This window comes from Petaurus breviceps, unplaced genomic scaffold (genome assembly GCF_028583685.1).
Source record: "Petaurus breviceps papuanus isolate PSGF00001 unplaced genomic scaffold, PetGlider_PUasm1.0 90740, whole genome shotgun sequence".
In the NCBI taxonomy this organism is placed as follows: Eukaryota; Metazoa; Chordata; class Mammalia; order Diprotodontia; family Petauridae; genus Petaurus; species Petaurus breviceps.
Window position 1 is genome coordinate 12,695,416 of NW_027187330.1, and position 23,496 is coordinate 12,718,911.

The window sequence follows — 23,496 nt, forward strand, 5'->3', positions numbered from 1 at the left end:
TGTTATGAGATCTCTAAAATAGGGTTTTATATATTTAGTTTTTGTAAATGGTAATTTTCTTTCTTCATGTCCTTTTCCCTTGTGATTGGATTTATCACCCACTGATGACCTGTCTGACCATACCTCTCACTTCATCCCCTTGACAATTCTATGCTTGCTTTATTTAAAATTACAACTTTCATGTCCCTAGCTATACTGTTTCACTTTTCCCATTGGAAGTGATTAAAGATCTTGAAAATGACAGACTCCTGCTCCCTGTCAACATCTATCCTCGTCCCAAGGACATACCTCAAAAGTATTCAAAAGTGAAAAAGCAAGGTAACAAGCATTATGTTTTGAATATTATGTCATGGGTTATTATGATGGAGTGTTAATGTGATGAAGTAGAAAGAATACTGCCCTTGGAACAAGAAGGCTTGAGTTCAATTCCTGGTTATGACAACCTTTAAATACAGAACCCATCTGCAAAAAAAAAAAAGTGTGATATGATTGCTTAGTAATCCTCAATAAAACCAGAAGAAAATGTTAACAACCAATAAACTTGTAATTGTTTGGAATTTGGAAAGGGATATCTTCCTCAACTAGTTTCCAGAAACAACAAGAGTGGTCATTAAGAATCCATATTAGGGGCGGCCAGGTAGCACAACGAGTAAGAGCACCGGCTCCAGTGTTGAGAAGACCTGGAGATCAAATCCCGGGCTCAGACACTTAGCACCCACCCAGAAACACCTGGCCGTGTAACCTTGAGCAAGTTACTTAACCCCAATTGCTTAGGGGCGGCCAGGTGGCTCAGTGAGTAAGAGCACCGGCTCCAGTGTCGGGATGACCTGGATCAAATCCGGGCTCAGATACTCAGCACCACACCCAGAAATAACTGGCCGTGTAACCTTGAGCAAGTTACTTAACCCTGATTGCTTTAAAAAAAAAAAAAGAATCCATATTGATAGGGTGGAAGAGAACAGTTTTTGCCATAAATAGGGCAGGACCCCTGAGAAAGGCAGAAGGGAAAAAACAAAAAAAACATGACAAAAAACATGACAAAGCTTGAAGAGGAGAGAACACATAATGTTGATTCCAACATCAAAAATGGCAGAACTGAACTGGCCTAGGTCCTAATAATAATGAATATGATACAAAGTGTTTTACTTAAGTATGTAATGTGACTTTAAGAAAGTTTTTTGGAGATAATTTTTCTCTTGTACTCATTTTCCATCCTTCCATTTTAATTAAGAGTTAGGAACAAGGCACTTTTGCTCATTTTTTCCCTTTCCTTGTCTTTTCCTCAATTTAATAAGTACTTATTAAACATTATGTGCCAGATTTCATGTTGCTCACTAGGAATAGAATACCAAAAAAAAATATTCTGCCCACAAGGAATTTATTCTTTGTGTGTGTGTATGCATGAATTATGTGAGTGGAAAAAAGCATACATACATAAGTAGGTACAAAATATAGTTAGAGATAGGGACTAGAACTCTTCATTGGCCTAGGAAACTCTTAGATGAGTCAAATTTGTCCAACAATGCAGGTCAAAAAGTAGCCATTTCAAACGTTTTTTGTGTCTTGACTCAAGCTTTCTACATCCCACTCTTCCTTTTTTTTCATTTCCTCTTTCTTACCTCAAAATTCACTGAAAAAGTTGAGGATATTTGCTGAAAATTCTTTTTCTTCTTCACTCTTCTTCATATCATATATGTCAGAAATCTTTCCCTATTCTTTTCCTTCAACTCCATTTCATATGACCTTTTCATATGATCTTTTCCATTTCATAGGATCTTTCTCCTTGCGAAGCAAAATTTCCCCTTCCCATACTTTCCTCTCTACAACATATTGCTCCTGTTAGGCCCACTCTCTCTTCAGCTTTCAATCACTTTCTACCTACTGATCACTTCTCTGCTCCCTTAAAAAATGCCATAAGCTCCAGTCCCACAGTCCTAGATGCCTCATGGACATTTCAAAACAACTGTTCTTTTAGGACTCTCACCTTTGTCTAAAAAAAAAACTTTGGCCACTTTAAAAATTTTACTGTTACTGTTGAAGTTATCACCATTCGCTATCTCTCAAGTTCATTCTCCTTGACTATTCACTCTTATTTACTCACAAATTCCATTCTTTCTCCAATCTTGTTTCTGCTTCCATCACATGTGTCTTCTCTTTATTTGTGTGAAAGATGTTTTGTAATTGTGTTGATATAATCCCTGGGTTTATTTTAGAAGACATATTCACAAGTACTTTATGTTATCTGTAGTTATTTTAAATGAAAATTCTCTTTCTATCTCTTGCTACTAGTTTTTTGCTGGTACTATATAGAAAGACTGGTGACTTATGTGGGTTTATTTAATGTCCTACAGCTATGGTGAAGTTGTTAGTTGTTTCAATTCACCTTTAAGTTGATTCTCTAAGGTTTTCTAAGTATACAATCATCTCATCTGCATAGAGTAATGTTTTTCTTTCCTCGTTACCTAATTTTATTCCTTTATTTTTTCTTCTCATTGATATAACTAGCAATTTTTTTTTTTTTGCTTTTTGGAGGGCAATTGGGGTTAAGTGACTTGCCCAAAGTCACATGGCTAGTAAGTGTGTCAAGTGTCTGAGGCTGGATTTGAACTCAGGTCCTCCTGACTCCAGGGCCGGTGATCTATTCACTGCGCCACCTAGCCACCCATATAACTAGCAATTCTAATACAATAATGAATGATAGTGATGATAATAAATGTTCTTGTTTCCTTCCTGATATTATTGAGAAGTTTTCAAGTTTATCACCATCACTGATTATATTTGTTCTTTGTTTTAAATGGAAACTACTTCATCATTTTAAGGATTCCAATGAATTCTATGCTTTTCTTGTGTTTTCAATAAAAATGCGTATTATATCGTGTCAATGCTTTTCTTGAATCTATTGACAATCATATTATTTTGTTGTTATTTTTATTGAGATGGTGAATTATGTTGATTTTTCTAATATTGAGCCAGCCCCACATTCCTATATAAAACCTCCATATAGTGTATGATCATTCTACTATATTGCTATATACTCCTTGCCAGTATTTTATTTAAAAGTTTTTCATCAATAGTCAACAGGAAAATTGTTCTAGTTTTCTTTCTTTATTTTTTGCTTTATTTGGTTTAGATGTCAGCACCAGATTTGTGTCATAAAAGGAATTTGGTAGAACTCTTTCTTTAACTATTTTTTTTAATACTTTATATGGTATTGTAATAGTAATGGAATTTGAAGATTCCCTTGTATTGGCAAGCTAACAGGTACTTAGCACTTAGTTCCAAGCTCATGTTTGTGTCAAGAATTGAATTAAGACCCAGAACTTGTGAATCCTACAGTAGGATGGACTTCCTGATGTAACAGGAAAGGGCTGGAACAGGGAGGAGCTAATACCTTATATAAGGAAAAGCACAAGCTGGAGAGTCAGAACTTCTTGGAGCAAGCTGAGTGGAGGCTGAGGAGAAGAGGCCCAGGCTGGAAAAAGTGATTTTGATTTTGGAAACAGAGTTTATGGTGGTGGAACTTTTTCCAGAACCAGCTGGAACTTTGAAGAGAAAGTAATTTTGAGAACAGAGCTTATGGTGGTGGAGCTTCTTCTGACAGCCAGCCTAAACTTCTACTGACAGCTTCTGAGAACCAGTTTGCTGGAAGTTTCTGAGAACTAGTTGGAGTTGCTGAAGACTTCTGAGGGCCAGCCAGAGCTGCCAGAGGAAGCATTACTGTGGTGTTGGTACTTTTTTTTTTTTTCTGTTTTGGGCCTATGTTGATTTCACAGGCGGAAAGAGATTTTGATAAGGGTGCCAGCAATCCATATGAATGTTATTGTGGCTTGGTTCAGCTTTGTCTTCCCAGGAAGAGAAACTGTGAAGGACTTGAGATGGATTAGATGCTGTAAGCTTCAACATCCAACAGGAACTGCATGGAGAGCTGGACAAGGAACTGGGAGCTCTCTGCATTTCAACTCAAGTGGCAGTTGGTTAGATTTGGGCAGGAGCTGGGACTATGGAAGAGGAACCATGGAAGCTGAGAGCTTGCCAAGAGTCAAGATGAAAAGACTTCTCCTTGGGTATTTAATGCTGACAGATGAGATTGTAACTTACTTGTGACCTAGAGGTGGATGGCCTTTGAACTTTCCACTACCCCTTAAGAAGGTACCTAGTAGTGACAGATAATATTTTAACTTAATTGTGACCTAGGGGTGGATGGTCTTTGTACATTCCACTACCCCTTAAGAGGGTACTTGGTAGTGACTGATGATCTTGTAACTTAATTGCACGCCATGGGTGGAGAATTTTACCTTTGTACTTTGTGTCAATTAAGGAGGCTTGCTTCCTTAAGGGTCATTAAATTAAGGATTTACTAAATGAACGTTATCTTTTGTTTAAAACTATGTGACAACTTTGGTGAAAACTATGTGACCATATTAATGATAAGTTGTAAAGTTATAACATTCTTAATGCTGTACTTGATTTTCTGTGAATGTTTTGCTCTGATTTGTTATTGAATAAACAGTTCACTATACTGTGTAATCAGAAATATGAAAAGCCGTTCACAGCAGCAGTCCTCTGGTAAACTGCTCATGCTTGGTTTTACAGGGATTGGGGTTAATCTGAATCAAACTGATCAGTTTTACTGGCATATAATTGGGCAAAAGCTCCTAAGAAATGCTTCAGCTTTACCTTAATTGGTAGTGTGTTCACCTGTTTCACTTTTGATCCTGGTAATTTGCTTTTCTTCTTTTAGTAATTTGGTTTTCTTCTTTCTTTTAAGAATCAATTTAATGAATAGTTTATATACTTTATTGATTTTCCCCCCAAAATAACTTCAAGTTTTATTTATAATTTCAATGATTTTCTTACTTTAATGTTATTAACCTCTCCTTTGATTTTTAGGATTTCCATTTTGCTGTATAATTGAAAATTTTTAACTTGTTCATTTTCATTTCTTAGTTGCATTCCCGATTCACTGATTTGTTATTCATTTCTTTCATTGATGTGTGCATTAGAGATCTAAATTTTCCCCTTATTATGCTTTGGTTGCATACCATAAATATTGAAATACTGTTTTATTTTTGTCATTCTCTTTGATGAAATGATCGATTACTTCTATGATTTGTTTTTGACCTTATTCTATTGGATTAAATTATTTAGTTTATAATTGAATTTCAATCTATCCTTCCATGGTCCTTCTTTGGATGTAATCTTTATTGCATTATGATCTGAAATGATACATTTTTGTATTTGGTTGTGAGTTTGTTTTTTAATGCCCTTACACATGGTCAATTTTTGTGAAAGTGTCATGTACAACTGTGAAAAAAAAATTATCCATTACATTTACATTCAGTTTTTTTCCAGATGTCTATCAAATATATCTTTTCTAAGATTCTTGTAGCTCTTTTGATGTCATTGTGTTATTCTGAGTTTGTGTCTTAATCTTCTCTGTCACCATAGTAGCTTTTTATGATCAGGTTCTTTTTTTACTGTTTATTTATTTTTTCCACCTTATTTCTCCATTTGAAACTTTCTGTTACTGTTCTACTCTGTCTCAAGATTCATGATTTTTCAAACTGATATTTCCAGAGCTAACTCTAGGGAGTTGAAAGTTTTAAGTGTTTCCAACTTGGGGTGATTTGGAGAAAGGTGTGGTCACTACTCTCCTGGTAGGCTCTCTAGTCTTTACTCAGGAAAAGAGACTGATTCCTTGAGACAGGAAGGGATATTGCTACTCAGGGCTTCTACATCCTCTTGAGGGAAAGTGATTCTCATTGTTTTTGAGCTATGACACAGAAGTAAGTATAGACAATAGAACTATCAAAGAGTTGTCCTTCATGGCTTCCATTCCCTCTTGACTGAAAGTGCTAGTCTTTGCTCTTAACCTATGACTGATAATATTATAGGCCATGGATGGGGAATATGTGCCTTTGAGGTCACATATGCCCCTCTAGGTCTTCAAGTGTGACCCTTTGAAAGAATCTAAACTTCACTAAATAGTTCCTTTTATTAAGGTTCACACTTGAGGACCTAGAGGGCCACATGTGGCCTCAAGGTTGCATGTTCATCACTCCTGGTCTAAGGTTATCCTGACTATAACACTGTGAATTAGGTGCTAGAATTATCTCCATTTTACAATTGAGGAAATTGAAGCAAACAAAGATTAAGTGACTTGTTCTGGGTCCACAATTAGTAAGTATCTGAAGCTGCATTTGAACTTATCTGACTCCAGGCTTAGTGGTCTATCTACTAAACCACCAGTTGCCTCATTAGCATGTAAGACCCTTGAGTTTTCAAGTGGTTTATTAACTTCTGATTTATATCATTCATTTCAGCCAGATTTTGTTACAAATTTTCTCCCTGAATTTCCCCTACCCATTGCCCCAAAATAGCAGACCCACATGATATCCCCTCCTCCAATCTACTCTCTCCCATATTTTCTCCCATACCCCTTTTGACTTTTCAAGTAGGGCATGGGGGATCTCTATGCCCAAGTGCCTGTATATCTTATTTCCCAATTACAAGTAAAATAGTATTAATAAGAGTATATATATATATATATATATATATATATATATATATATATATATATATATATATAAACATTCGATTTTAAAACTTTGAATTCCAGATTCATTCCCATCCTCCCTTGTCACCCACCCTTACTGTGAAGATAAGCAGTTCAGTATAGGTAGTACATGTGTGGCTAATGTAAAACAATAACATAGTAGATACATTGTAAAAGACTGACTATATTTCCCTCCCTCCTATCCCACCTCCCACTTGTTCTATTCTCTACTTTGATCCTGTCCCTTTTAAAAAATGGATGCTTCCCACTTCCCCCCCCCCAGCCTGCCCTCCCTTCCATCATCGCCTCTCTCATCCCCTTCCCCCCTACTCTCCTGTAGTGTGAGATACTCTATTTTGTGTGTATTTCATTCCCTCCTCAAGCCAAATTCAATGGGAGTAAGGTAGACCCATTCGCTTTTGCCTTCCTATTCTTCCCCTTCATTGGAACCATTATCCTTTGAGTCTTCGATATGAGATAGTTTACTCCATTCTCCAGTCTCTCCCCATCTCCTCTCATTATATTCCTCTCACCTCTTAATTTCACCTTTTAAGTATCATCCCTTCCTGTTCAATTGGTCCTGCACCCTCTATCTATGTAGACCTGTAAACATATCTACACACATTCACATATGTATTCATATGCCCATATATCCTCATATACCATGTTTCCCCGATAATAAGACCTATCCCGAAAATAAGCCCTCCCCTTACTGTGTAAGATTCCTCTAAAATAAGCCCTCCCCCGAAAATAAGCCCTATTGAGATTGCTACTATAGTGAAGGTGATCCCCTGCGCTACATGCTACATTACGATACCCTCTGTATGCACCGTTCCCTCCCCCCCCCCGTGAAACCCACGCTGCGCTCCGAGCTGCATCCAGTCAGAGCTGCAGTGGTGAGCGCGTCATCCTGTTCTTCCCCAGTGATTTGCTTATTGAATAAAGGTACATTTTTTTGTTCACATTTTTTAAAATTGCTGTCAATGTTCATTAAAATAAGCCCTCCCCTGAAAATAAGCCCTCTGGTGTTTTTCTGTCCAAAAAAATTAATAAGACAGTGTCTTATTATTGGGGAAACATGGTATAGACATATATATTTCTATTCCCTTAAACTATTTTCATACTGAGAAGAGTTTCATGAGTTACAATTATTGTTTTTGCCATGTAGGAATTTTAATAGTTCAACTTTGATATGTTCTTTATGATTTATTTTCCCTGTTTACCTTCTCATGCTTCTCTTCTTGTATCTGAATGTCAAATTTTCTATTCAACTCTGATTTTTTCATCAAGAATGCTTAAAAGACTTCTATTCCACTGAATGATCATATTTTCCCCTGAAACATGATACTCAGTTTTGCTGGGTAGGTGATTCTTGGTTTTAATCCCAGCTCCTTTGACCTCTGGAATATCATATTCTAAGCCCTTTGATCCCTCAGTGTAGAAGCTGCCAGATCCTGGGTTATCCTGATTGTGTTTCCACAATATTCAAATTGTTTATTCCTGGCTGCTTATAATATTTTCTCCTTAATCTGGGAATTCCAGGACCTGGGTATAATATTCCTAGGAGTTTTCTTTTTGGGATCTTTTTCAGGAGGTGATTGGTGGATTCTTTCAACCTCTATTTTGCCCTCTGGTTCTAAAACATCAGGGCAGGTTTCTTTGACAACTTCCTGGAGGATGATTTTCTTTCAGGTAGTCCAATAATTTTTAAATTATCTCTCCTGGATCTATTTTCCAGGTCAGTGGTTTTTCCCATGAGATATTTAACATTTCCTTCTATTTTCATTTGTTTGGATCTGTTTAACAGCATCTTGATTTCTCATAAAGTCATTAGCTTCCATTTGCTCCAATCTAATTCTGAAGGAATGATTCTCCTCATTGAGCTTTTGAGATTCTTTTTCCATCTGGCAAATTTGGCTTTTTAAGGCATTCTTCTCCTCATAGCCTTTTGTGAGCCTCTTTTGCCATTTGAGTTAGTCTATTTTTTAAGGTATCATTTTCCTCAGTCAGGCGGTTGACTCTCATTTCGTAATTTTCTTGCATCATTCTCATTTCTCTTCCCAATTTTTCCTCCACTTCTCTTATCTGCTTCTTAAGGTCCTCTACGGCTTGTAACCAGCTTGTATTTTCCTTTGTAGCTTTTGTTGCAGGAGTTCTGACTTCACTGTCTTCCTCCAGTTCCATGCTTTGCTCCTTTTTGTCCCTGAAATAGGAGTGTAATGTTGGAATCTTCTGTTTGCTTTGTTTCCTTTGCCTGTTCATGTTGCCCCTCAGTCACTTGACCCCTGGATTTTTGCCACAGTAGGACTCTGTCGCTAGACAGGGGAGCTTTCGTCCCAAATGCTGGGGTTTTCTCAGATGCCAGAGATATTAGATCAGTGTCCTCTCTGAGGCCTCCACAGGGCTCTGGCAAGCTGGACACACACCCTAGGACCTCCACCCTAGACTGCAATCCAGATCCAAGAAGTTTAAAGCAAGAGCAATTACCCCTCACACTGGTTGCTTGGTCCCCCTACACTATGCAGGCCAGGAGCTGAAGCTGCCACATGGTGCTGGCTGGCTGTGCCAGCATCTCAGAGGCTTCTCACCCCGGGGGCAAAAGCCAAGCTCTCCCACTTACTGGGTCCCAAAGTCCAGACTGCACTGATCTCTCACTTTGTCATTTGCATATACGTGTTGATAAATCTGGAAATGGCCACAGTTGCTGCTGATTGCTGGACAGAACCCCCCCCTCCCCCCCCAAAGCTTTGTCCTGCAGCTGGGCTCAGCTCCCAGAGCGCTGTGCTGGCCGATTCCTGCCGGCTTGCAGGGCTGTGCTTAGCGGGAGTTTAGCTTCTCTGTGTCATTTTATGGGTCCTTTATCTCCAAAATTTGTTTAGAGTCCCCCTTTTACATGGATTGGGGAAGTTTGAAGCCGGAGCCCTGAGGGAAGTCCTGCTTCTTCTCTGCCATCTTGACACTGCCTCCCAAGGCCCTTGATTACAGGTATTTTTATTTGCATATTTGTTTGTTTGCCTTTCTTTGTATACCTAGTGCTTATCACAATGCCTAGCACTTAGTAAGCACTAAATAAAAGTTTGTTCATTTGTTAATTAGTTGAGTAGAAGTGGATTGAAGTATTCTTTCTTGGAAGGTAGAAGAGGTTTCAGCTATTTTTCCCTCTTTCCATTCAATCCCGCCCCCCCTCCCACCTAGGAGTTGGTATATCTGCCTAGCATCAGATGAAGGAAGGTCTAACTAGGCCTGGGAGGGGTAATCACTATCATCCACTTTTTTGAAATAGTTTCATGGATTATACATTCAAAACAATTACTGAGAATCTTATTCTAACCTTTTCTTTTTTTTTTTTTTTGCATTCTTCATTTTTTGTTTGTACAGAGTCAGAAATTTCCTTGATGGTCTATGCTTGGTAGTTCTTATTAATTACCTTACTCTCCCCATCCCTTTGTTTCAAACTCTGCTTCACTTCTATAGATGTGTGTGCTTTGTTACTGCATTTTAACCCAATGGACATCTCTGTCACCAATCCCTAGTGGAATACAGAACTAGGTTTTGATGGTCCTCTTGAAGCTTTTGACTGAAGGATGCAGGTAGTTGGGGAATTGTTGGAGAAAATTTCCCTTAAGAAAATCCTCATCTGGAGGGCTGGCCGCCCTTAGGGGCCGAGAGCACGCGCTCCTGTGCGGAAGCCTGCCTCTGGACCGTTACTAGGGAGATGGCGGGTACTCGGCCCTCCCTTTTCTACGGCCAGACCTCGGGTCGCGCTCCTCCCGGAGCGGGGCGTGGGGCGGAGGATGCTCAGCACACGCATGGCGCCTCCAGAGGCCTCCCTACTCAGCCCAGGACTGGGCCGGCAGCGGCATGGGCGGAACTAAAAGTGCCGGGGTCTGTGCTGCCTGCCAGAGGGAAGAGTTAGCCGGGGACACCAAGCCCTCCCCTGCCGGAGGGAGCACCGGAATCACGGTCTCCGGAAGTCCTCGGCTCGGGCTGGCAGTCTGGCGGTGGCGGGGGCCGGCAGGAAGCCACGGAGCAGCATGTCCCAGGCCACCAAGCGGAAGCACGTGGTGCAGGAGGTGCTGGGAGAGCACGTGGTGCCGTCAGAGCAGCAGCAGATCGTGCGGGTCCTGGGGACCCCCGGCAACAACCTGCATGAGGTAGAGATGGCGCAGGGGCAGCGCTTCCTGGTCAGCATGCCCTCCAAGTACCGCAAGAACATCTGGATCAAACGAGGTGACTTCCTCATCGTGGACCCCATAAAGGAGGGGGAGAAGGTGAAGGCCGAGATCTCCTTCTTGCTCTCTCTGCAAGGCCCACGTGCGCTCTCTCCAGAAGGAGGGACTCTGGCCTGAAGCCTTCTCAGACATCACTGAGAAACAGAACAGCAGGAACAGACCACCTCAGCCAGAACTCCCAGGAGAAGCCCAATCTTCAGAAGAAGACAGTTCTGAAGACGATTGGGACCTCTTTGTCAACACCAATTGAGTACAGTACCAGGAGAGTGAGGAAGAGGCCTAGGCTCCAGCTGCAAGCCTACTCTACACCCAGACTCCACCTCCATGGACATAAATGGGTTGCTCTGTGGATCCACCCCCTGGCTGGGGATGAGGCAGGGCTCCCATCTGGACTCCTGCTCTTCTCTGTAAGAGATTAAACCCCTGGTGGGTTGAGAGAGAGCCAGTGGTTGCCTTGTACCAGCGTGCCTAGTAAAGCGATTCTGACTTAAAAAAAAAAAAAAAAGAAAATCCTCATCTGTAAAATGAGAATGATGACCCTTTTTCTACCTACTTAATAGAATTGTTCCATGGAAAGTGTTTTATTATTAACTTAAAGTGCCATAGAAATACCCACATTATTATTCTGTGTTATTCTTTATGAGTTTCCTTAGTACTTTGTTTCTTTTTAGTTGCTATAGTTATATGCTGTAGTGACTTCTTGACTAGAGGCAACTCACAGCAATAAGTAGACTGCAATGTGAAGAGTTAGCATAGTATTAAAGATAACTTAATAGGGTCCTAGGCAAGCAGATGTATGTTTGTATTGTGAGAGATTGGCCTTTCCTTTTCCAAGCTAAGGGGGTAGTAATCACCTAAGACCTGTTAGGAAGGAGAGTGATGGTTAATTTTGCAAATATACTGTAGTATAGTGCAGACTTCTATTGTTCTGGGGCATTTCTTCATCAGGAGTGTTCTTCTTTCTCCCTGTGTACCTCACAAGGGATTATTTAAAAGCAGAAAATACTTGGGAACTATTATTTCATTTCTTTTTTTAGAGGAAAGTTTGATTGAATATACGTTTTGTTCCATGATACAATTAGGTTTTTATATAGTGCTGCCTGCCTGGTGCTCTATGGGATTGCTGAGATATATATGACATGATTCCATTGTGTTCTAGCCAGGAATGTTTTGACTTACAGAGAAATGTAGTCTAAAAGCAAGAGAGTTACAAAAAGGCCATTCCTCAAGACCAGTGATGGAGGTAGTAAGACTTTGTTTTATCTTAATCAAGAAAAGGCTGTGACAGTAGCAGGAATATATTGTTAAGACTTAACCTGTTCATTTAAACCTGGCAGCAACAAAGGATTGAAATATGATTTTGAAACATAACCATCTCTTTCATGTCACACATTTTGGGCCTAATTCTGCTGCCAGTTAAAAGAAATCCCATTGCCAAACTCTTTCCCCAACTTTCCATCCATAATTTTCTTGAAGTCTCAGGAAACTATAAAGAGGACAACATTCTCATTTGAGTAGGAACACATAGCTCTGAACTGGGAGTTTTCAAGACTGCATATAAGACAACCATCCAGCTGCATTCTGAAGAAAAAATAAAGATCATCACCATAGTAAATAAAATAACAATAGCTAGTTTTTAAAATAGTGCTTTAAGGTTTCCAAAGTGACTTAAAATATTATCTCATTACCTCAGAACAAATCTGGGAGGTAGGTGCTATTATTATTCTCATTTTATGAAGGAGGAAAATGAGACTAGAAGAGGATAAGTGCCTTTTCCAGAGTCACAAAGGTAGTAAGTGTCTAGAAAGTGGATTTGAACTCAGGTCATACTCACTCAAAAATTTTAGGACTCTATGACCACTTCCTTCTATGACCTAATCATCTGGTTAGCCAGAAAATGTTCTATGCCTTGGTTTACTCACCAATAATAATGCCACCAGTTTGATACACCAAAGACCACTGACTCAATATGTGTGGTTTCATCTTCACCAAGGCAGTGCACATCACAACCTGCTTACATTTCCGCATTGTTTGACAATGTTGTTATGGGTAAAAACAAAACAATAAACCTAGCACCTGTTGTATAACTTCCAGGTGAGAAGGAGGATAACACTAATCCAAGGAATAAGCTGACAGATACAAGGGAACATTTATGCATGTGGAACTTTAAGGTTTACAAGATGCTTTCTATATGGTAACATTGAATGTAGTTAGCATTACTGAAATTATTCTGATTTTACAGTTAAGTGACTGGTAGAGCTGTAACTCAAACTCATTCCATCTGCCTTGATAACTGAGAAATACATTTGATTGCCCCCCCTTACCCATTTTATTATTATTCTCCTATTTTTGGTAACAGGATTAATTGTTGATTGGAGTCTATTTCTTAGGCACTTTTAGGAAGGATATGGAAAGAAATGGACAATAATCTGAGGGCTATCAAGGCAGAGAGCATATTGAGAACTATAATATATGAGCATAAGTTGAAGGAACTGAGAATTTATAGCCTGGAGAAAAGATGATTTATGGGAGGTATGGTTGCTGCCTTGAAATATTTGAAGGACTGTCAGCAGGAAGATGCATTCAACTTGCTCTGCTTGGCCTCAGAGGGCAGAACTAGGTGTAAGATGTAGAAGTTTAAAAGAGGCAGATTTAGTATTGATGCAAAGAAATGCTTCTTAACAACTTGTTATTTAAAAGTAGCATTTCAGGACGTCATGAGCTCTCCATCATGGGAGATATTCAAGAGAGATTGGATGTAAGGATGGTGTAAAAAATACTCTTTTAAAGGTACATAATATATTAGATGTTTCATGATAAAAAACTTGTTGACTTGAATTGTACTTAATGATTTCTAATTAAAGTCTGAGGTTTTGTGGATATTTCCTTATTTTAATTGTTTCATGTAAAATCTCATGAAAACAAGTTTCAACCCTGGTCATTAATTGGCCTGTAGTTTGCCATATTCCAATAGTAATTAAATCTAAAGGAAAAGATGCCATAGAGCCTTTGAGCTATACCTTTCATCTTTAAACATAGTGACAAAAATGTGAAGAAAATCATTTTGCATAGCTTGACAACATTTTAAACTGCTTCCTTAAAAATGTGTGTAAACATTTCGAGAAGTTGATAAATAGTTCAATATAAAATCCTTGATCTGGGGATTCTATTCCAGCCCCAGTGTTCATCTTAATTTCTTCTCTTCAAGTTACTGCAGATAGGAAAGTCAATAATACGAGGACATTGATTCCATCTCATTCATCTTTGGCAAACTAATGAATATGTCAATAGGTCTTAAAGCAAGTGATGCAATTGATACAGAGGTGAAATATTTGTAAAGAGAGAATTCAACTATCTGGACAACTAGATATTTCTAGTTTGTTTCTACTGAAAACAAAGCATATGATATGTAGTTTGGTCTTTTTGACAAATCCACAATGTAACTACATAATTGTTCTTACTTTGGACTGAATTTTGAAAAATGAGATGCTTTGAAGAGTAAAAATGGTAGCAACCTTTGTAGAAAGTGAACATGTTATCATAATGTTTGTAGTTAACAAGGAAGAGCTCTCATGTAACCAAGATGAAAACATCTTTAAAAGTCCAGTGTGACTGCACAGGGTACTCTTTAATGAACCAACTTTCTCTTTTTAGGCATACAGTAACATATACAAAAGTTCAAATGTTGTAGGAACTTTTATGAATGTTAAGAAAATAAATTCCTTAATGAGCTGAGATTGAAAATAAAGTGCTAATGAATTTATATTAATGTATTACTAAGAAGCAAGATAAGATAGTAGAATGAATATGTTATGCGGTGTTTTGGGACCTAGGTTCAAATTCTTTCTTTACTTTAAACTAACTTGTTTAACCTTGAGGTAGCCATTTAAACCCTTTGAATTTCAGTTTATCTTTTTATAAAATGATGAACTTGAAGAAAATATAAGTGTCTTTTTGGCTCTAATTCTATAAAGTATCAAACTAATATTTAGCTTCCATTTTCATGACCAAAGGGAAAAAAATTCAGATTTAAAATAGGGTAAAAGAAAAATGGTTAGAAGAAAATTTAAACTTGTAATGTGACAATAAGAAGTCACAGAAGTCTAGCTATTCTAACTTAAAGTCAATTGGCCTAGACCAACTTTTTTTCCCTCAGAACTGAAAGTGCTTACCGGTGTGATTGCAGAAACACTGGGGAATTTGTTGTGAATAAGAGAGGTGCTGTCACACTGAAGATGGGCAAATGACCTGATTTTTTTAAATAGGACATGTAGATTCTTCAGAAATAGATCACTGATCTTGAAATCCTAAAATGATTTCTAACAATGGCAAAAATTATAAAATGTGGGGTTATACATATTTTGAACGGGAATTAGGGGTAATTACTCATTGGTGAGGATAAAGTAGACCCACTCATGCTAAATTAATATTGTTGTTGTTATTTTTTGACAAGGTAATTAGACTAGATGAGCAAGTAAATAAAGTATAAACATAATATTTTTAATTTCAAGAGGGACTCTGACAGAATATTACTTGAAATCCTTACAGATCAGATTCAATGAGGCAAACTGAAAAAAATATAGCTGACTCAATGAAATTGTAATAGGTATAATATGAGTTAGTTTCAAATACCAGCTATATAAGTACGACATACTCAGGTTCGAAAATTGCTGGCATAAATGCAGGATGAGATAGATGTTGCTTGACAATATCCTGGGTGAAGAAGGCATTGAAGCTTTAGCTAAATATAAGCCCAATAAGATCAATCATGTAATTTATCTGCCTAACCCACCAAAAATAATAATAAAAAGTGAATACAGGATTTAGTAACAGAGATAAAACATCCACCTCTAATGAGGTCATGATTTCAGTGGACTCTCTTCTATTCTACAATAGAGTATTATATTCATTTTGGAGATTGTATTTAGGAGTCACTGTAAGGACAAGTGAGCCCTAGGGGGTGCCAGGTAAGATTGATTGGGCCACAGTAGGTAATACCCTTAGTGAAGCAGGGAAAACATATTGAAATGTATTTTGCAATACCCAATGTGACTGAAGTAATAGATAATGTAAAATTAGTGACTTGGAATATATCATGGAATAATATAATTTTCTTCAGAATTAAATCTTTGTGTCATTCAAAAGTCAATTGAAATATAGATGGTAGACTCAAGCTATAAGATGAAGATTTACACATGAGAAGTGGCATATAATAGAGACATATACTCAAAACAAATGAGATGAATCAGTCATATGTGAGAAGACTCATACTGGGGCAATCTACATGTTATATTAGGAGGCAAACAATGTGAAGTGATCTAAAGCATTGCTGTGTGGACCCAATATGGCCTATGGGGGTGGGCCTTTTGTGGTGAATTTGTGGAAGGAAATGGATAAAGTGTTATACTAAGTAAGAATGGATAAACCAGTTGAAATGTCAGCCAGTCAGGCCATAAGCATTTACTAAATTTGATACACTGTACTAAACACTGAGGATGTAAAGAAAGTTGATACATATGGTCCCTATTCTTGAAGAGGTTAACCTAATAGTGGAGACAACTTGCAAACGACTATGTAAAAAGAAGATATAAATGAAACAAATTGGAAATATATGACAAAGGAAAGGTCATGAAGTTGTGAGGAATAAATAAAAGTTTCCTAAAGATGGCAGGATTTTAGTAGGAACTTAAAGGAAACTATGCTGTGGAGATGAGGAGAGAGCATTCTATGAATAGATGCCAGCCAGGAAAAATGTTCAGTTGGGCAATGAGGTATATTATACCCATATTGACACATTGGTAAACCCGTTTAACTCTGCTTTCCTCTTCTCTTGAGTACCTTGACTCCCTTAACATATCACTGATAGCACTCTGTCAAGGATCAACCTTAGATTACTTTCACCATCTGCCATTTTTTACCCATGCACATGTGTTCATGAATGAAGTTGAAGAACATTATGCAAATTTTCTGACTGGGTCCACTCCAAATTTTACTTCTACACCCCACCACATCAACTGACTATTCCACTTTCCATAAAAGGATCTTTCAAACCTTTTCATCCCTCCTCAAATCTGCTATGAGTCCCCTTCCTCTACCAAATCAGCTGAGAATCTTTGTCTCACATACATACATACAAATGAGGTTATTCTTTATGAGATCCCTTTTCTCCCTGCTTCCTCATTTCTTATCATTTTAATGACTTCTACCACTATCTTCTTCATACCTCTCTCATAGGAAAATCAACTCTACTCCTTAATTCTTTGTGCAAAAGAGGCCTAATCCCATCCTTTCTCCTCTGACAAATTGCCTTCTTTGTTATACTTTTATCACTTACCTTCTTTTGCTTCACATTTAGTAATTTTAATTTATTAAATAAAAACAAGCATTTCCAGAATATAGTATAATAAAATATGATTGTACATGAAACTGCAAATCTATTATGCATAACTTGATATTCCTTTTAAATATATAATAAAGTTACCATATAAATTTCTTTTTTTCTCTCTTTTCCTTCTCATCTCCCTCACCTTAGAGATGGCTAACAGACAGAAATGCATGTAGATAGATAGATACATGCACATATATGTATATATGTATCCATATAGACATATATGTACGTATGTGTACATATGTATCAGCAATGCCATATTCACAATGCCTATAGAGATTACAAATATGCTGATATAATTATCCATCACAAAATACATCAGGTTTACCATTTGGGGAAATAAACTAGAAAATTTATTAAGATACCAAAAGACTGAGTCCCAAAACCAGAAAGTGAAAGCCATCAGAGTAGTTATGACATTGGCACAGGTAGATAAAGTAGAAAGCACCCACATTTTCAAGTCTTTAAAACAGAACAGGCTACCTCAGGCAAAGGTCCTCCTCTCCCCACTCACAGCAACCACCCAGCGTCCTGGAAGAGCGCTCCCAGCAGCTCCGGCCCCTGGCAGTCCTCAGCAGGAGTCCTAACTCAAAAAAAAAAAAAAAAGGCAACCGCCACCAACTGCCAACCACAGGACCGTTAGCTCGGCTTTTCACTTTCTCTTGCTCTGCTATGTCAGCACGTCCATGGGGCATGGGAGATCTTTAAATCCCATAACCCTTACATTCGGCCCCAAGATCTTTCATGTCCCTTACTTGGCAAAAATACAGTAGGAATAACTGGTGTCAACAAAATTTCACAACAATATAACAAGAATAGCACACAATAAACACAAAAATACATATTTTAGGGTGGGGCTTGAGCACAAGCTCCCTATCATTCCCCCCACCCCGAACAAATGGGGCCCCAAAATCTTGTGGTAAGGGGTGAAGATCTCTTCTTCTATGGCTACTTGCTGCTGAAATCGGATGTAGAGCTGTCCCTGTCTTAGGGGTCCCATTTGAGAGGTCAGTTCTTAATATGCTTGATGCCAGGTCCAAGGGTGACACATCACAGTTGCAGACAGGGGGTGACATCCAGCTTAAGCTATCAGGCATCTACAGATGGAGGGTACCAAGCCTGTGGAAACAAATCTAACAAACAAGGTGAACAAACAAAAAATCAAGAACAATAACCAGACTATTGTAGCCTCACTCACGGTAGAATAAATGACTTAAGGGTACAATTTTGTAATCATCTTCTCCAGAATAAACAATAGTTACAGTGTTATCCTTCCCATATGCTATAATCTCTGCAGCCTTTGGAACATCATCTGGCTTCCGTTTTACCCATACTTTAGCTCCTGATTTTATTCTATCAGTAGAACCAAATCCTTCAGTTCCTGTGACAGTTATTTTGGAAGGAGGGTCAGTTTTTACAAGTGGCATTGTTTTACAAGGAACGATAATCACTTGAACTATCCTATCATTCTTGTGAATCTGTATGGGCCCTTCACCTAAATTCTGGAATGTTACAACAATTTCTCCTTGATAATTAGAATCTATTACTCCAGCCAATACATGTATTCCTTGAGCTGCTAATCCTGATTTGGGTAAAATCTGCCCAAAGTGATTTTTAGGGATTCTTATGCATATCCCAGTGGAAATTTTTCTTACTTCTTTCCTGTCCAACCAAAAGTCCTCTAAACAATGTAAATCATACCCCACCGAACCAGGTGGTCCTGGGTACGGTGCTGGGACATCTGGCCTCAAGGTCCAATACTCAATATTTGGAATCTTGTGTGTTTGTTGTTTTCTAATTTGCAGATTGGGGGTCATCATTCTGGCTAGAGGTGTACTTCCTCCCAATGGTCTATTATTCAAATTACGCAAAGCCATGAACAAATTATCCTTCCAATGTTGATATGAATTATTGGAACTTAACTTCCTCAACTGTTCTTTCAGTAATCCATTCATTCTTTCAATTAACCCAGATGCTTCTGGATAATATGGAATATGATATATCCATTCTATATTGTTTAGTATAAAATACTTCTTCATTTCATTGCCTTTGAAATGTGACCCATTGTCACTTTGAATCTGCATTGGGGTTCCATAATATAGACTTATGAGATCTAGGGTTTTACAAGTGTTTTTCTGGGTTGCATTCTTATAAGGACAAGCTACTAGTACACCTGAATAGGTATCAACACAAGTACATATAAATCTGCATCCTTTATCCAGTGGTAGTGGACCAATATAATCTATTTGCCAGATTTGGGCTGGGACTTTTCCTCTTGCTATCTCTCCAGTTACTACCCGAGGAACAGTTCGCTCCTTTTCCAATTGACATATATGACATTCTTCTGCTATCTGTTTTAACAGTGAATGAGAGATACTAATACCTCGATCTTGTGCCCACTGGTGTGTGGCCTGGACCCCCAAATGGCCTGCTGTTTGGTGGACCCATTTTGCTAATACCGGATCATCAGTTTTTGTCAAAGTAGGGACAATATGTTCAGTAGCAATCTTTGCCAGTCGATCAGCATGAGCATTGTACTCACGTTCTGGTGTGGTGGGGGCCACATGAGCATCTACATGAAAAACTGACAAGTCAGTGGCCAAAGACATGTTCCAGATATCTTCCCATAATTCTTTGCCCCAGACTTGTTTACCATGAATTTCCCAATTTTCATTTTTCCACATGGGCATCCATGTAGCTAACCCATTAGCTACCGCCCATGAATCAGTGAATATATGACACTGTCCTCCTTGTTCTATTTTGATGGCTTGATATACTGCCATAAGTTCAGCATATTGGCTACTTGCACCTATCCCAGTACTTTCCAAAGTCCTTCTAGTACATGGGTTATAGGCCACTGCTTTCCAATGTCTTTTTTGCCCCAAATATTTTGCTGTCCCATCAGTAAACCATGCATGTCTCTTTTGTTCCTCAGTTAATACATCATATCCCTCATTCCATTTTACAGTGGATTGTACCAACTGTTGCTTTGGCTCAGGGGCTGTGTCATTCCTCTCAATTTCTATGTTTGCTATAGATTCATGCAGAGCAGAGACTCCGCTTTTGCCTGTTTTCGCTCTATTTTGAATATACCACTTCCATTTGATTATACTAGCCTCTTGGGCATGTCCAATTCTGTGAGAAGCTGGGGTACTCATTACCCAGGTCATAATTGGGATTCCAGGTCTTAATATCACTTCATGGCCCACAGTCAGTTGTTCAGTCTCCACCAAAGCCCAATATGCAGCTAACAACTGCTTTTCAAAAGGTGTATACTGGACTCCAGATGAAGGGAGTTTCCTACACCAAAATCCCAAAGGTACATTTCGGCTTTGTTGTTTTTGCCATAAGCTCCAGTTTGTATAATCATCTTGTACAGTCACTTGCAATTCCACTGGACCATTTTGCATGGGCCACAAATCTAGGGCCAATTGTATGGCAGCCTTGGCTTCTTCAAAAGCTTTACTCTGCTCAAGTCCCCAATCGAATTCATATTTCTTCCGTGTGACTCTATATAAAGGTTTTAAAATCTGTCCCAAATGTGGAATGTGGTGCCTCCAGTATCCAAACAATCCTATGAACTTTTGGGCCTGCTTCTTATTGGTAGGGGTAGGAAAATCCTGAATCTTTTGTCGGGCTTGAGGAAGAATCTCCCTTAGCCCCTTGTTCCATTGTATACCCAAAAATTTCACATTTTGAGCTGGTCCTTGAACCTTTGCAGGGTTAATTTCCCACCCTTTACTTTTCATATGCTCAATTAGAAGGGTCAAACTCCTTTCCACTACTTTCGCATCTTTTCCCTGTATCATGATATCATCAATGTAGTGGGTAAGCTGTACACCAGGTAGCTTTAATTCATCCAACTGTTCAGCCACAATCCTGTGACAAATAGTGGGGCTATGTATGTACCCTTGTGGCAAGCGAGTAAAAGTATATTGTCTACCCTGCCAAGTGAAAGTGAAGTGGTCCCATTGTTTAGAGTCTATTGGGATGGTGAAGAAGGCATTTGCCAAGTCAATAACTGCATACCAAGTCCCATCATATTTCTGGATCCTTTCTATTAAGGTGATGGTATCTGGAACAGCAGCATACAAAGAAGGAGTCACCTTATTCAACTGTCTATAATCCACAGTCATTCTCCACGTCCCATCTGATTTTCTTACTGGCCAGACAGGATTATTCCATCTTGTGGTTGTAGGGACTAACACTCCTGCTTCAACATATTCCTTTATAGTAGTGGAAATTTCATCTTGCCCACCTGGCACACGATACTGTTTTAAAGTAATTACTTCAGAAGGTTCAGGTAAAGTGATTGGGTCCATTTTTAGTTTTCCTACTAAAACTGTATTAATTCCTATCTTCCTCACAGCAAATTGGTATCTTCCTTCAGGTAAATTCAGAGTCATGCCTCTCAATACATCTGTTCCAATGATGTATTCAGGAATGGGTACAACAACCACAGCATATTCCTTCTTAGGTAACTGCCCAATTTTCATTGTTATTTTAACCTGTCTGGCTGATATTTCAGTGCCTCCTAGGCCTGTAATGGTAATAGGAGTTCCATGTTTAAACTTATCAGGGTTTCCATAGATAAGTGTGGCCTCAGCCCCAGTATCAATCAGTGCCCTAGTCACAGTAGTTGATCCATTCTTCCAATATATTGTTAAACCAATATGGGGTCTGCAATCTCTTCTGCATATTTCTTTTATCTGGGCTGGGGCTTGGCCTATCTCCTATTCCCCCTGAAGGTGGGGCAAACTTGGATACAAAGATTCAGATTCAGAAATACCTGTGGGGGTGGTTCCTCCTTCCCTGTTCATTCTAATGCTAAGTACCTTTTCTTGGTACAGCTTATGCAGCTCTTCAGTTGGAATACCATCTATTCTTCTAAAGTCCACCCCAGCTCTTAATAGAGCAGTAAACAGTTCCCTTCTTGTGGGTCTATTTTGTCTCTGAATCCTCTGGCTGTTTACTCTTCTCTCTCGAGGCAATTTGTCTTTTTCCCATTCCCCTAAATCGCTTAATTGTGAAATCTTATCCAGCACCTCTGAAAGAGGGTGCCCTATTTCTCCAATTAACAGAGTCAGAATTAGGTGCTTATATGCAGGAGGAGCTGTCTTCACTATGATATTTCTATGAGGAACTCCTAGGGGGGTATCATAATATGCATTTGCATCTCCAATCAGGATAGCAGTTTTCATTACCTCCTCCTTTAGTTTTCTCATACAGTCTCTAAGTGAGTACCAGGGTCTGTCTCCCCTAGGCCACATAGATTCAGTTGGATATTGCTTTTTGCAACCTTCTGCAGCTAAAGCTAGAAGATTAGTTTTGTTATTTCCTCCTTGCATATGGTGATCCCTAAAAGCCTGGTGTACAAAAGGATTCTGACTGATACTTATGAATTTTAAACAGTCCTCATTGTCCAGTGTTATTCCTCCTGCGCCTTCATCAGTGATTCTTACTATCCAAGACACTAAAGACTCCCCCATTCTTTGGGTAAATCTAAATATATCAGTGATCTCCTGTTGAGTGAAATCCTCAATTATCTCCCTGGACTCTGTTTTGCCTCGGTGGTTCTCCTGCCTTCTTCTTCGTATGGGGAGAGCTTCTACATTAGGAGACTCCTCATCTAACCTTGTTCCATTCTCCTCACACACATTCTCCTGGAAGCTGTCAGGGCAACTCTGCCCAGCCTGTACAAAAGCTGCATGCACATTCCTTCTGCTAGTTTTTTGCTTCCTTTTAGCTACATGAACAGTAGCTTGCTCCTGGACCACATGAGTCCCTCCAGTTTGCTCTTCTGAGTACTGTGACACAGAAGAATCCTCAGGCAAACCAGCTGACTCCCTAGCCATCCTAGCTCTTTCCTTCAGCAGCTTATCCCTACTTTTACACATAAGGTGATAACTTGTTAGCAGCACCCAGCCTCTCCTGCACACTCCTGCCAGTTCTTTGCCTGGTTCTATGGGTATTGCTTTCAAACATCTTTCCAAATCTCCAGGTTCTCCCTCTCTTAGTCTTGGTTCCCAGTTTTCACAGGGCCCTGTGCTTTTAGCCCATTCTCTGGCTAGAGAGGAATAAGGCAAATCCTCCCATCCTGGAATAGCCATTTCTCCCTCTAAAGCCCCACTGCTTCCAAATAGAGGCCTGACATTTTGTGATCCCATCCTCGTCGCCAAATGTATCAGCAATGCCATATTCACAATGCCTATAGATATTACAAATATGCTGATATAATTATCCATCACAAAATACATCAGGTTTACCATTTGGGGAAATAAACTAGAAAATTTATTAAGATACCAAAAGACTGAGTCCCA

At 38.9% G+C, this 23,496-nt stretch overlaps 1 pseudogene; it reads left to right on the top strand.

The window, feature by feature from the left end:
- The first annotated feature begins 10,218 nt into the window (after nucleotides 1-10,218).
- LOC138145468 (probable RNA-binding protein EIF1AD) lies at nucleotides 10,219-11,298 on the top strand (annotated as a pseudogene).
- The last annotated feature ends 12,198 nt before the right edge of the window (nucleotides 11,299-23,496 follow it).